The following is a 12,684-nucleotide window of genomic DNA, read 5'->3' as shown; positions in this document are numbered from 1 at the left end:
GGACTTTGGCCATGTCTCTCATCTTTTATGTAATCTCCTTCAAAATGATATACCATACGAGTGGACTGAGCAATGCCATGAAGCTTTCACTAAGCTCAAGGGTATGTTGACTACTGCTCCTATCATGCAGCCACCCGATTGGAGCATCCCTTTTGAGATTACATGTGATGCATCTGATTATGATATTGGGGCGGTATTAGGCTGAAGAAAAGAGAAGAAGCCCTATGTGATTCACTATGCGAGTAGAACTCTAAATTATGCCCAAGTGAACTATTCTATTACGGAGAAGGAACTCTTAGCCGTAGTGTTCGCTTTGGACAAATTTAGGTCCTACTTGATCGGATCTAAGATCATCATTTACACTGATCATGTGGCGTTGAAGTACCTCCTTTTTAAGAATGATGCTAAGCCCCGCTTGATAAGATGAATCCTTCTACTCCAAGAGTTCGACATAGAAATACGAGATATAAAGGGAGTAAAAAACGTAATGGTTGACAATCTCTCTAGGCTTGATCTCTCCGATTCCCTTGAACCAACACTGATAAATGACATGTTCCCTGACGAACAATTATTTAAACTCTCTTAATTACCTTGGTTTGCTGACATTGCAAATTATCTTGCCACAGGTTTCACGCCAACATATTGGACTGCGCAAAATAAAAAGAAATTCTTTGCCAAGGTACGTAAGTTTTTCTAGGATGAGCTTTATTTATTTAAATATTTCTCAGACCAAATTCTGTACCAGACAATAAACATCAGAGTGTTATCTCCTTTTGGAGGAGAAGATGAGGAGGTAGCCATTGATTGATGAAAATGTTAAAGTTCAAAGCAACTTTGAGGAAGGAGAATGATAGTGTAAGAATGAAAAATTATTGAAACAACACTTATATCGGCCGAGACAAGGAAGCATTAACTAGGGCATCATTGATTCTATGGGAAACGATGTAAATGACATATGTCATCATGGAGTTTAGCGTAGGTTTTGAGAAAGGAGTGGTTATTGATGACGTGTTACGATTAGTTGGTCGAGTGCGATTGTTGGCTAGCTGCCACATATGAATAACAAATGCCATATTAATAAGAGGTCACACATCGCTTTCACCTTTTTTCAAAGATAAATCAACGTGGGGAGCAATATCCATCTCCATGGTCACCATTCCTCATAAGAACCAATCAGAATAGGTTACGTGTGATTTGTATGAATCCGCATGGTGTATTTGAAGATCTGTAGAGGTATACGAAGAAGACTTCTTCGTAATAAGTTGGAACATATCAAACAATGCCACATTATTGTTTAAATGACTAATGGAAGAACGATTGTGAAGAAACAATTACAAGATAGATGATAGAAGAAGAAATAAAGGAAGCTAGGTAGTGCTGAAATGATTATGGCAATTGTCAGAATATGAGAAGAATCTAGATGGCCATGGTAAAGCTATAAATAGAAAAGCTATGTAGGAAGAAAATTTAGTCTCGTACCAAACAAATCAAACCAAATGTCATCTTTCAATTATCCTTTTGATTACCAATCAATTTACATTTCTTAGTATAATCACTACCAAAAAACTAGGCAAAGGCTACTGATAAAAGTCGTAGCTAAAGGCCTATGGCTACGGTTACAGTCCATAGCACGACCGTAGCCATTGGTGTCATAGCCATAGGTCTTAAAGCTATGGCTACGGTTTTAATCCGTAGCCATAGAGACAATAGCTACGGATTAAAGCCGTAGCAATACTTTCCGTAGCTCTAACGTATATACAGCTACGGATTATATTTGTAGCTAAAAGTAGAGAAAGAACCGTAGCAATAGGCTTAAATTAGACATAGTTATGGTTTCCAAATAAAGGGCTACGGTTAATAGCCATAGCTACTGCCTATTTTTTTAAAAAATAATTAAAGAAAATATAATAATGGCATCTCTTACCATTGTAGTACATGACCTGATAGATCAACTCATATAAGCTAATATAGATAAATACTTCATGGCTAAGTCATTTATTCATTCAATCAAATATAATCATTCATTCATTCAATCAAATACAATCATTCATTTTAATCCATTGACAAAAGTACAATGCCTACATAATAGTTATATGTCTATTTAAAGTTCTCATTGACAGCAAGATCCAATGCCTTTTCGTAGCCAAATAGCTTCCCAACAATCGCAAGCGACAACTCCATGGATGTGTGCCTCTATTGGTTATCAATTTTCCATCAACTAACACCCTATTCTCAGCTTCGCTTTGATCCGAAAGCTTACTGCACATGGTTGACCACCTCACGAACCGCGCATTGCTTTCATACTGCAAAACCAAACTTCATCAACATATAGCAAGTGTGCAACATTTATGCTAAAATGTAAAATGCAAAATGTCAAAGACAATCCATACGTCAACAATATATACCTTCAGGTTGCTCAACATTTTCACAGTAGCAGGATTAAAATGTAGCTGCATAGAAGGAAATTTAGGTAATTAGATAGTAGGCAAAAAAGAAAAAGAAATAGGTAGGAAGCAGGACTGGGAGCTAGAGTCCAATGCACAGTATACTTCGGTAGGTAGCGATGTTTTTCTTTCACCCTGACTAGGAATTAGAAAGCGGGTGGTTCTAAATTTACCTGATTGGGAACTAGAGAGCTAGGTTGGACATTCCTCAGATGGTAATTCCCTTGTAGGGACAACCGACAACTCACATTTCACAACCTGTAACAAAAACTATAATTAACAAAGATAAAATTGGAGCAGTTAAAATAATTCTACAACAAGATTCATGCATTCTCATTTCTAAATGAGACTCTGTTCCTAGATATCCAATCATCCATTAGTGGTGGATGGGAATCATGTACATAACCAAGTTTCAACTTGGGTCACATGTATGATAGGTGGCTAGTCTCCACTCTCTAGGATCCACAGAGGAGACAAAAAGAGAGAGAGAGAGAGAGAGAGAGAGAGAGAGTGTGTGTGTGTGTGTGTGTGTGTGTTCATCTCCGGCTCTTTGGTTGAGCTAGTAGAAACTGGTCTGTCTAGGGTTCGATTTCTCGTTGGTACAAAGGAAAAAAAAAAGGGGAAAGGAAGAAGAAGAAGACATTGGTCAATCTGCATATTATAGGGTTCGTTCGAGCTGCTGCCACAAGAAAACCAGAGGCAAGGCAAATGGTGGTAACCGGATGAGCCTGAAATTACTCATGTATTAACGAATTCTTTAATTATAAAGATATGTTATATCAAGACGAGGCATCTTTTAGCATTAACCTAATTTGAAGTACAACATCGATATGGCTTAACTATTACCAGGAGACCCTTCCCATCATGGGATGGTGGAAAGCGGACCATACAATTTTTCTCATGATAAGCTAGATGAACTTGATCTTTCTAGTTCTAATTGGTATTTATCCCGGAAGGAGATCGAAAAAAATTCCCCATCTAGAAAAGATGACATTGATTTGAAGAGAGAGACATATTTTCGTAAATCATACTGCACTTTTCTGCAGGATTTGGGCATGAGGCTTAATTAAAGTACCTCAGGTAACAATAGCTAAGGTAATTATATTTTGTCATCATTTTTTCCTTTTCCAATCTCACGCAAAGAATGATAGGAGGACGATTGCAACAGTGTGCATGTTTCTTGCTGGGAAGGTTGAAGAAACTCCTAGGCCACTGAACGATGTCATTCTTGTCTTGTATGAAATGATTAATAAAAAGGACCCTGCTGCTGTCCAGAGAATCAAACAGAAGGAAGTATACGAACAACAAAAGGAGCATATTTTTCTTGGGGAGAGGGTTGTACTTGCTACTCTTGGCTTCGACCTCAATGTGCACCACCCATATAAGCCCCTTGTTAAAGCAATAAAGAAATTCAGGGTTGCGCAGAATGCCCTTGCTCAAGTTGCATGGAATTTTGTCAATGATGGGCTGCGGACATCACTCTGCCTGCAATTTAAACCCCATCATATTGCAGCCGGTGCCATATTCCTTGCTGCTAAGTTTCTCAAAGTAAAGCTTCCATTGGATGGCGAGAAGGTTTGGTGGCAAGAATTTGATGTTACCTCACGACAGTTAGAAGAGGTAAGCAATCAAATGTTGGAACTATATGAACAAAATCGTACGGTGCCACCTTCCCATGGGAGTGAAAGTGAAATGTCGAATCACCATCAAGGTATAATGATGAAGACTACAGCCATTGTTGAGGACCTTGTCTCAATAAACAGTTATTCTCCGGCTGTTGCAGAGCAGCGACTCTCAAGCAAGGAGGCCCAACTGTATCATCAGTTTGAATGGAGCCAAACTAATCATCGACACACAATCATCAAAGCATGCCTCAAAGAAGTAATCAAAACCAAAGTAATGACTATGGAAGCACAGAGACCAGGGGTGACTACAAGGTAGTAGATAGCGGTGGTGGAAGTTGGGACCAACGACATCATGAACCAGATCAATTTCCTTGTGGCAGTGGCAAGGAAAGCATCACTAAAGCCTCAAACATATCCAAGAATGTTACTGGTTCAGATTTAGAAAGGAATGAGACTACTGCCAAAGCAAGGGAATGGAAGGATGAAGGGTTGTTGCACAAGGTCTCTAGCAACATGGGTGGTCAGAGTTCTTCCTATGGTGAAGGGCTGGAAGGTTGTTGTCCGCTAGATGCCATCAAAAATATTAACAAGGAGAAGGTGAAGGCAACACTGGAGAAGCGAAGGAAATCCCGAGCTGACGTGACCAGGAAGGCAGACTTGATGGATGAGTATGATATCATTGAGAGAGAGCTAGAAAATGGTTTGGAATTGGCAGCCGAAGATGAGAAAGTAAGGCAGGAGAGGAGGCAGAGCTAGTCCAATAATAATAAACAACAGCCTTTGTACAGGTTGGAACCTGATACCGCTGCCCCTAATCCTAGAAAGGTGCATGACAATTTTGGTGAAGGAGACAATCATTTCCTTTCGATCGAATAGCAAACAATCTACCAAATAGGGCTAAAACTAAACAAAGAACAAACCTAACTTAAATGTCAGGGTGCATTTGGAAGCTTCACTTAAAAGCTCCAATTGCAATTTGGGGCAGCAATAGAGGGTAAAAGAAATCTGACTTGAAAGGTCACCATCACTTAGTATCACTTGCATTGAATGCACCATCACCACACTTCTAATTGCTAGATATGAATCATATGATATGAGAAAGCAGTGACATTAACAATATATCAGTGAATGGAGTTGCATTTAAAGTTTTGAATTATTAATGAGTGGAATGGCCATTTTCCCAAATGGGCATTGTGCTGATTTCTTCTATTAGAAGAAACAAGCTCACCTGCCATTTTGGGCTAGTTTCATGGACTACATCTAATTTGGTCTAGCATTGTCTATCACCTCTTTTCACACATCTAATTTGGTCTAGCATTGTCTATCACACTTCAAACAAGTACCAAATTCCTTCACAGCTTTCTCAAGCTCGGAATTTATCATGTAACCATGAGCAAAATCACCTCTATAACACAAACAAGTACCAACTTCATAATCCATTATTATTTAGCTACGATTTGTAAGACATAAAATGAAAGGGTCAAAATGCATAATACAAACTAAATCTCCCTAGACGTACTGAACTAGAGAATGGTTCGCCTCAAACAAATGACGCTTGAAAAGCCAATTATTAGAATTCACAGAACCTGCCGAATATGAAAGGCATCCAAATGACAAGTATTAGAACCAAGGTTCTGATTATCGGTTATGGGAGACATCACCCTGACCCAAAATTGATAGGACAAGGGCTGTGTCTTACTTATTTAGCCTAAAAATTGCACAAAAAAATGTAAATATGATAAAAAAAGTCTAAGTCTTGGTCATGCATTTGATGGCATATTGGACCATTGATTGGTAAGAGTGATTTCTGTCGACCTGACTTATTGAAAGTTGAGTTTTTATCTTTTTGAGCCTTTGACTTCTAAATTGCTATTAAAGCATTTTTTTTAGGTAACATGGTATTAAAGCATTTGAGAAATAGAAATTCATTGGTTTGTTGTCAATTCTCCCTTTACTAGGTTTTGTTACATATTTTAAGTTTTTAATCGAACATAATGGAAAGTTGGCAACCACCAAAGACTATCCAGAATTAAAATATGTATTATTAGATTACAAACACAAATATCGTAAATAAAATGTAATGAATAATATACTATTATAGTAATGATATGCATGTAACCCACTTACTTGAGATGAGGCTTAGATGACAACCATATGCATGTAACCCAACTTGATCTAAGACCACAACAAACAGGGTCGTACCCAAAAGCATATCGTAGATGCTATTTTACTTTATTAAAAAATGCAATTTATCTATTCAATATGCGTGAACGTAATTGTTCAAAAATTGGCAAAAACAGTTAAAATGTGAAATTTTTGGAAAATCAACTACATAGGCTCTAAAAAACACAAATCAAGTATGATTTGTTGGGTTAGAGAGACTACATCGCAATACAACAAAAGAAGAAGAAAAAAGGAAATAAAAAGTAATGGTTTGCCCCTTTGACTAATAAAATCAAAGAAGGGGTATTTATAGATATATCATCTCGCAACAATACAGTGTGCCATATCAAAATTTGGGCCAGGCCATTTCAAAACTCGTATGTGTATGGGAACTAGCTGATATGGATCAAATGCAAACATATTGGCCAATCTAATACTAATATTCAAATCCATGAGTAGAACTGAGCTACAATTTCTGAACCTTAGTGAGATTGCTCATTTTAAACAAAAATTAATCACTGAATAGGAATGAAATTATGTTGTGCATGAACATAGTCCATAAGATGTAGCAGAATTAGTAATATAGAATAGAGCCTAGATTTCAAGCACATGTGTAAGACCTGTATCTTAACCGTATCATTCCTTAAGTGACCATCACCTCAAAAATCAAGTCCAGATGTTGTTCTGAGACAATTTGATTGAGTTCGGAGTGAAGAGTGTGAGAACGGTTGGATATTTATTAAGCCGTCTCTTGCGTGATGATTTTAAGCCATCTGACCGAAGGTGACCCGGGCATGTCCTTGTGCTTGTGGACGTGATCGAGATTCGAAGATGACCTAGATTCATGGTCAAAGAGCTTAAGTTTGGACGTGCTTCGTTGGATCGTGAGAGTCCCTAGGTTATTTTCATCAACTTTAGGCCTATTTATAGTCCTTGAAACCCTAGCTTTCTTTTCCATACGAATTTTCTCTAACCTTAGAATCATCTTAGATTCTTTCCTATTCTTCTACATCCTTGCACCTTCACTTTGAATCATTATTCTGACGATTCTGAGTTCATCTTTGGGTAAGTCAACCTAACCCTAATCTGTGTTAGAGCTTAGAATAGTCTTGGTGTTGTCGTATCTCATTTCTATTCTTGCTTTAGGGTATTCTATCACCGTTGACGAAGACAACTCGTCTGAAATCATAAGGTGCGAACTTTAAGTGTATAGGTTATGGTTTTCAAGGCTTTCAATGCCAGTTAATGATTTATTCTTGTTATGGATGAGATTTCACATGCCAAATGTTATGTTTATGTTGCGTTCCTGATATGCATGTATTATATTGAGATTTGTGTATTCTATGTATATGTATAAAGTACCGTATGCGTATAAAATGTGCACTTGTGTTTGCCATGATTATTTGTCATGTATGTATGCTAGATGTATGTATGACAACTCCTTGGTAAAGGGAATTGTCCAAATATGTGTATTTCAACATATGTCATATATGTTGTATTGCGTATTCTAAGTGTTTGTAGAAATGTCTGAATTGAGCGTTGAGAAGCGATTCTCAACTCTCCCACTAGTGTGCATGATTTCCTTCTTGCTAGTTACATTCCCTGTTATTTAAATTCAAGTCTAACTTATGCTTACATTTATGTTAAGTTGATATTCTTCAAATGCGTGTGCACCACATGATTGAAGTTGTTGTTCCATTACTGTTCTACATTTAATACGAATATCTGTTGTAGTGTAATGTGTGTGGTTTGGCCACATGGAGTGTTTGCGTACTCTATGTCGTTTAACTCAACGTGCGCTCGTGCTAGTCAAGTTCATCAAGTACCCGATTGTCCGATGTATGTTCACCATGTATGGACGCTACTGCTTGAATCTAGGGTACCGAACTTACCAATGAAATCCTATTAACCATGGTACCTTGATCCGCTAAGACTCATGAGTCGGACATGGTGGTATGGGACATCGTGGTCGAGCTATCGGCCTACGCTGGAGTGACAAGCCTCCCCGTAGTGACCAGTGAGCAACTAAACTCGTGAACCAATTATGGTGGTATGGGACACTATATTCGTGCTGTCGGCCTACATTGATTGGTGACGAGCCCTTTGTAGTGACCTCGAGCATACCTAGATACCGCATTGAAGTGACGAGCCTTAGTGTAGTAACGATGGTATGATAGGTGTGCATTGATTGGTGACGAGCCCTTTGCAACGACCTGAAAACATATGATCGTATGAGATGCCTAGGACTGAATCTTAGTTTCTCAATCCTACTGTATAAAAAGGACTAATAACAACTTGGTAATCATATTCATGCACCGCATTTGCATGTGCTTTATAGATGTGCGACGTCATGCGTAACATAAGATGAAGACGCGAGGGTATACGCGTGAGGGCACGGATCATTCGCATGCATCTTTGCATTAACAAGAGTACTTAGGACTTGTTTACCTATTCTGCTTTTGATAACATGTTAACCTTTATTGTTCCACCGAGTTGATCACTCACTCCCACGTTGTTGGGGCGGTGTTTATATGCGGTTTTCAGATGGGTTCTAGCGAGCCGTGTTTCTCTGGAATTATTTTTGGGAATTAAATGATGTAACTTGATACTTGTAATTTTGATAATTACACTTTCATTACGACCTTTACACTTGTACACATATATTTCTATAAGTCTTCCGCTTGCTTTCTTCACTTATCCTGAATTATATCTATGTTTTGGCTTATTTTATGCACTAATACAGACAACATACATCCATCATTGAATATGTTGCATAAGTGATGTTTTGGAACTCGGGAGCTGAGTTATGCTCGACCCCCGAATTTCAGGGCGTTACATAGCAGAATTAGTAATGTAGAATAGAGCCTAGATTTCAAGCACATGTGTAAGACCTGTATCTTAACCATACCGTTCCTTAAGCCTCCGCAGTCCTCCCGATCAAATTTCGACGACCCGCGATCTGTTATGCGCCAAGGCGATGCCCGGTCCAGGAGATGTGGGCCCGCGTTCAGTTCGAGGAAAATGCCACGCGTTGTAATACCGAGAGAATCTTTACAATATGTCAAATGAATCAATTACATGTCACATTACCCAAAAAGCAACCCGAAGTCAACTCTAAGCACCATGAGAGCACCCAACGTCCATGACTTCCATGGAGATGCTTGTGTGGCCCACCTTCTTACCTCCCATCCTCACCCTTTAAAGATAATCTTGACCGTTGAATCGCATCCCTTGGAGCTCGAGGAGACCAAAGAGGCTAGAAGATTTGTAACAGTGGGTGTTTTTCTTATCATTTGATTTTTTTTGTGATTTGAGGGCCCACATGTGGTGGGACCCATCTTAATCTATGCATTATATCATGGAGGAGCTCATAGTGGCGGAGCTCCTCCCACCTCATCCGATCTCTCTTGTTCTCTATCTCTCTCTTGTGATGCATGTGGCCCACTTGATCCATGTTGTGCCGCCACGTGGGACCCAACAGACTTTTCAGACCATCCATGGCATGTGGGGCTTGTTGTGAAGAATACATGGCCCACCATCTAGGCCATGGACGATGGCACCTTGCCACAATGTGTGTTTCACCATGCCGCCCACCAGATCTATGTATTGTATACCCACGCTGTCCACCCATGGACAGTGGATTCTAGCAGCATGTGGCTGCTGGATAGTTGCCAACAAGATCAATGGGCCTCCATCATGAGGTATGTATTTATATCCACACCGTCCACCTTGTGGACCCACCCCATGCCGGCGATTCATCTGGGCCATCCATCTAATGGACGGCCAACAACTGAATGCTGAGGAGCCAACGTCACAAGTTCTAAGGGCCTCACAGCTAGACATTGCTGTGATAGTGTTAGCCAGTTCCGTGGCCCTGAACATGAGGTACATGTTATATCCTTACCGTCCACCCATTGGACGTGGACCCCACCATGGCAGCATGTGGGGCCCACCTTGATTTCATGTGTTGTGATCCACACCGTCCAAGGTCTGGACGTGGGACCCACATGATGCATGTGTTGTATACACACCGACTATACTGTATGTGGGCCCACCTTACATGTGTTACACGTGCAGGTGGTGGGATCCACCGAGGTATGGCCTTAAATCCACACAGTTTGTCCAGACGCTGGACTGTTTTAAGAATTGAATATAATAATATAATATTATATTATATATTATATATATTGTATATTACGTGGTGATGGCCCTACGTGGGACCCATCTCTCTCTCTTTATGCGCTATCTTCCGTGGATTTCATCCTCGTGACACCACTGAGGAATGGGTTTTATTCAAATCGTCCATCTATGTGGAGTGCTCTGTGTTGTATTTGCCATCCACGGCATCTACCAGGCACACCCTGATGGGTGTGTTTCATCTGCACCGTCCACAGGACGTGCGGCGTCCTTGCAGTGGCCTCTGCACCGATCAGTAATGCAGCACGTATGGCCTCTGCACGTGTTGATTTACACCGCCCAACACCACAATGATGCATATACCTTGTATCTGGGCCGTCCATCTGCTGGATGGCCAGCAGCTTCAACTGCTGCAGATGACGCCAGCAAGCTCTGTTGGGTTGATCATTAGGCATGTATTAATCTCCACTGTCCATCCGTCTTGCTGTCCATCGGAACCCACCAGTATATATGTGTCTTATACATGCCGACCATCCATCTCTGGACGTGGCCCACCATGATATATGTGTGACACCTGCACCATCCAGACCTTTGGACGGTGGGGCCAGTTTTGATGTACGCGATGTACATCTACAGCATCCATCCATGGGACATGAATCCCACCTAACACGTGTGGCCTGCATCCTCATGGGACCACCGTGATGGATGTGATTTATCCTCACTGTCCACTATTTGGGACGGTGGGAACCCACTTGATGTATGTTTTTCATCCTGCCCGTCCATCCTTGGACCTGGCCCACATTGATGCACGTGTTCTTTATCAGCATCGTTCATCTGGATGGACTACGCGGGGCGTACCGTGATGTATATGTAATCTACGCCATCTATCTATCAAGTGGACCACACTGCAAAATCAGTGAAAGGTCGAACATCCACCATTGAAACTGTCTTGGGGGCCACATAAGCTTTGGATCGATATGAAATTTGTTCCTCCTCTTATTTCAGGTCCATGTGACCTTATGAACAGATTGGGTGGAAAATAACGTTATGGTGGGCCCTACTTTGATGATGTGTTGTATTCATGCTGTTTGTTCATTTTCATGGACATGTGGTCTGCCTTGACGTATGATTTCATCCACACCGTCCAGGACGTGTGACCCACCTGGTATATGTATTCCATAACCACGTTGTCCATTGCGTGTGAGACCCACCCGCTGTACATGTAGGCCCACCTTGTGATGTAATGGGCCCTCTTGCTGTGTACAAGGCCCATTAGTGCGACCCATCGATGTAGCCCACTTGATGTGTATGAGGCCCATGTGCAGGGCCCACCTGCGATGTATATTAGGCCCATATGTAGGGCCCACCCATTGTGATATATTAGGGTTCATGGGTTGAGGCACATTAGGATGTATTTGTGACCTTTGGCGAGGCCCGATGTGATGTATATGAGAGACCCATGTGATGTATTTGAGGTCCAGGTGCAGGGCCCACCTGTTGTGTAATCAAGGCCTGAAGTGATGGGTGATTTTGCTGTAATGTATGTAATGATGTTTGTGTGGGCCACCCCTTGAGAGCAATGTTGGTTGAATGTCCACCTTGATGGGCAATGATGGTTGAATGTCCACATTGTGACCTCCCCTTAGGCCTTGCTCCGCCAAGTATCGAGGCCGATTCTAATTTGTCGAGGCTAATTGATCGATCGATCCCAATTGTTGTGACCGATTTGCCAATTCTGATTATTGATCGATCCCAATTGTCGTAGCCAATTGCCGATTCCGATTGACGTGACCGATTTGCCGATTCTGATTATCGATCGATTTCGATTGTAGTAACCGATTGCCGATTCCGATTGACGTGACCGATTTGTCGAGGCCGATTGTATAAGACGATTCCGATTGTCGAGGCTGATTGTATAGATCGATTCCGATTGTTGAGGCCGATTTTGATTGTCGAGGCCGATTATCGAGACTTATATGAGGCCCATCGTGATGTGTATTAGGCCCTTGTGTGAGGCCATGGGTCCACTATATGATAGGCTCTATGTGGGCCACTCCTTGGGGGCAATGTTGGTTAAATGTCCACATTGTCGAGGCCGATTGTCGATGCCGATTGTCGGTGTCGGTTATTGATGCCGCTTATGAATATGTGATAACATAGCATCACGATACATGCCCATACGCATCATCTGCATGTTTGTTATGAGATGTGGTTGATCATTACATATGTCATTGGGCATGTTGTTATGAGACTCCCTGATAGGCGTAGATTGTCTCACATGAGTACACGGTATGCGCAGGATTGATGCATGACTG

At 41.0% G+C, this 12,684-nt stretch overlaps 1 long non-coding RNA gene and 1 pseudogene across 1 annotated transcript; one reads left to right on the top strand and one right to left on the bottom strand.

Moving 5' to 3' along the window:
• Positions 1 to 1,833: 1,833 nt before the first annotated feature.
• LOC131218379 (uncharacterized) lies at positions 1,834 to 2,724 on the bottom strand. Its single transcript, XR_009157680.1, has 3 exons — positions 2,618 to 2,724; positions 2,406 to 2,450; positions 1,834 to 2,303 (listed from the first exon to the last, which is right to left on the bottom strand). It is a non-coding gene; the product is annotated as an uncharacterized LOC131218379 (long non-coding RNA).
• Positions 2,725 to 3,274: 550 nt separating this feature from the next.
• Positions 3,275 to 4,956, top strand: LOC131218378 (cyclin-T1-3-like; annotated as a pseudogene).
• The last annotated feature ends 7,728 nt before the right edge of the window (positions 4,957 to 12,684 follow it).

Source organism: Magnolia sinica, chromosome 11, assembly GCF_029962835.1.
Source record: "Magnolia sinica isolate HGM2019 chromosome 11, MsV1, whole genome shotgun sequence".
NCBI classification, from domain to species: domain Eukaryota; kingdom Viridiplantae; phylum Streptophyta; class Magnoliopsida; order Magnoliales; family Magnoliaceae; genus Magnolia; species Magnolia sinica.
This window is presented reverse-complemented; position numbering and strand designations above follow the sequence as displayed.